Here is a 2,917-nt window from a genome sequence, read left to right on the forward strand (position 1 = left end):
AAAAAAAAAAAAAAAAAAAAAAAAAAAAAAAAGACCTGTTCAGAAAAAGAAATACCTACAAGCAACAGATGCCCCTTTAGTTTTCAGAAATACACCAAAGCGCAAAACTCATAACCAAGCAATGTTTGCTCACCATCAGCACATCAGGCTTTGGTGCCAGGCGTGGGGGTTTTCAGGAAGTGAGCAGTCAAGACATGCAACAGCTTCAAAGGATGACTAGAAAAAGATGAAAGTCCAAGCCCAGAGCCAGCAGGACCAACAGACCGAATTTCTTCTGAAACACTTTTAGGAAGTGAAACAAGAAGGATGGGAGAAGTCCTGTGTACATAAAGGTCTCTGTCTGCAGATGGAAGTAACACCCCCCAAACCAGGCCCCCAGTGGGCATCAACTGCCTAGGATCAAGGCACCCACCACCACAACAGGCTCTGACAAATGTCCTTGTCCAGCCCCGACATATGCCAATGTTCGGTGGTGGGGGGGTGGGGAGGGGAAGGTATTATTTGAGAGCTGAGGTAAAGAAGGCTCCAGGTCACACTACCAAGAAGCTGCTGAGCTGGGACTGGAACCCAGGGTTAACTGATGGGGAGTCGAGGAGTGCTTTTTCCATCACAACTCTAAGCTATTCACGTCGCTCAGGTGAAGCCTCTGCTCAAACCACACTCAACAGATAATCTCTACACAACCTCTAAGGGATCTGAGTCTTTGTAAACTAGTGAAGTCACTCTTCATGAAGCTGCTCTAAGAGGTCGAAGGAGCCTGGTAGGCTCAACTCAGGACAGGGAGCCAGATGCTCTGAGCTCTGCTCATGTTCCTACCATCTGTGACAAGTCACTTCATCTCAAATCCTCTCTTGGAAGGATGGGGATAAGGTAACAATATTAAGTTTCCGTGAATTCAATGGAACTAGGAGAACAGATCGTAGAGTTTAAAAACAGGCACTACAGTAATATTTATATCACAGCTTTCTTCAGAAGCATGTGGAAACCCTCAAGGGTTCGTTAAGGCTTATAATACCTAGGAGTGAGTAGGAAATCAGCAGGTCTGTGCTGCTATCAGGGAAACTGAGGCAGAACTGGAGCAAGTGAATGTCTCTGCAAAGGAATAAGGCTCAGACTCACAAAGCCTCATCCTCTGGCCATGAAACCACCTTACCTGGACAAGATGTGGCTCCCCAGTCAAGAAGCCATGGGACCTGTACTTTTCTCAGAGACACAGACCCTTCCCTTGGGAATGTTCAAGAACCCAGGGCCAAAAGATCCCCTAGCGGTCACGTGGTTCCTCTCTTCACTCCAAAAAGAATGCAGCTCAACCACTCTCAAAAGAAGTTCTGGATATTGTTTTTTTCTTTTTTTTTAAAAATTAATTTCTTTAGTTAGTTTTTTGGCTGTGTTGGGTCTTCATGGCTGCGTGCAGGCTTTCTCTAGTTGCAGCAAGCGGGGGCTACTCTTCGTTGAGGTGCGTGGGCTTCTCATTGTCATGGCTTCTCTTGTTGTGGAACACGAGCTCTAGGTGCGTAGGCTTCAGTAGTTGTGGTGTGTGGGCTCAGTAGCTGTGGCTCACAGGCTCTAGAGCGCAGACTCAGTAGTTGTGGCACATGGGCTTAGTTACTCTGCGGCATGTGGGATCTTCCCGGACCAGGGCTCAAACCTGTGTCCCCTGCATTGGCAGGCGGATTCCCAACCACTGCACCACCAGGGAAGTCCTGGATATTCTTAAATTCATTTCATGGCCAGCCTGTTTTATGTCTCACAGTTCTCAATAGTCAGGAAAAACTTCCTCTCTTGCCCTGAAAGGTAATCAGTTATAGGAATAGCCTACAGGACTGTTTCATCCTGAAGAAAGTGAATCAAATACTCCTTATGAAGATCAGATGAGAAGCAAGAAGGCTACATCTTTATATAGGTGCAAATTTAATGGTTTAATGGTAGCTAAATATATTAAATAGCCCCTACACCCCAACCTTGCTCCAGCCTCTCCTTTGTCTCTGCACTTACAGGTCCGTGAGAGCCTGGGTGGGAACCCTGGCTCTTGTCTATACTACCCGATTGACCTTACAGGTGTGATTTAACCTCTCTGTGCCTCAGTTTCCTCGTGGATAAGATGGGGATAACAACGGCAGCTACCTCACAAAGGTTGCTGGGAAGCTTAAATGCGGCATTATAAGTGCCTAGCACAGGGCTTGGTACACAGTAGGAGCTCAGTAACCAGTAGCTAGCATTTCCATCAGTACTTTTGGCATTATTACAGGTGTCCCCAGTTAACTTGTCTGTGAGGCGTCTACGGACAGACCAAGCCCAACCCCACCCCAGAGGAGGCGGTGCCGGGCCATTTCTTAGTTTTTCTTTTTTTCCTTTTTGAACCTTGGCAAAGAGATAAGGCCCTGAACGACGAGGAGGCGTCAGGATAGCCACGGGGGTGACTGTGCAGGGGGAACCAGTACCCAAAGAGAAGTTTCCTGTCTGGCCAGGTGCAGGCTCCCTCAGGCCTAAATCTAGGAGTCTCTCCGGGAGGGCGCCCTGGGAGGGAATGCGGACTTGGGGTGGCTGGGGTGCAGGCCGGCGGCCAAGGGGGCGCGAATGAATGAACCCGCAGCCCTTCTGCCTCGTCCTGGCTTGGGAAGCCACTCTAGTCCCTCCAGCTCCCTGTCCTCTCCGTGACCTTTGACCCCAGAAACCCCTCACCTCAGACCCCTGACTCCCCGCCCCACCACTTCTCCGGCCTCGTCGGGCTTCCCGTTTCCTCACCCACAGGTCCGAACGGCTCCCGGAGCCACGGCGCTGCTCGACGCGGCAGTAAAATATCTGCGGCCTTGTCCCCCTGCTCTCCCCGTGCGTCCGTGCCGCCGGCAGCTCCGAGCCCCACGGCTGTCACCTGCCGGGCGGAAATGAGCTGCCCGCGCGCGGGCACTTCCGGTGG

General features: G+C 50.5%; 1 protein-coding gene across 2 annotated transcripts in view; it reads right to left on the bottom strand.

The window, feature by feature from the left end:
- Positions 1–2,875, bottom strand: part of AP1B1 (adaptor related protein complex 1 subunit beta 1) — a 51,705-nt gene extending 48,830 nt beyond the window's left edge. For both annotated transcript variants that reach the window (XM_024767992.1, XM_024767991.1), the window contains exon 1: positions 2,746–2,875. The gene's annotated coding sequence lies outside the window, so the exon portion shown is untranslated. The remainder of the gene's footprint in view (positions 1–2,745) is intronic.
- Between the last annotated feature and the right edge of the window lie 42 nt (positions 2,876–2,917).

Source organism: Neophocaena asiaeorientalis, unplaced genomic scaffold (genome assembly GCF_003031525.2).
Source record: "Neophocaena asiaeorientalis asiaeorientalis breed wild unplaced genomic scaffold, Neophocaena_asiaeorientalis_V1.1 scaffold828, whole genome shotgun sequence".
NCBI classification, from domain to species: Eukaryota; Metazoa; Chordata; class Mammalia; order Artiodactyla; family Phocoenidae; genus Neophocaena; species Neophocaena asiaeorientalis.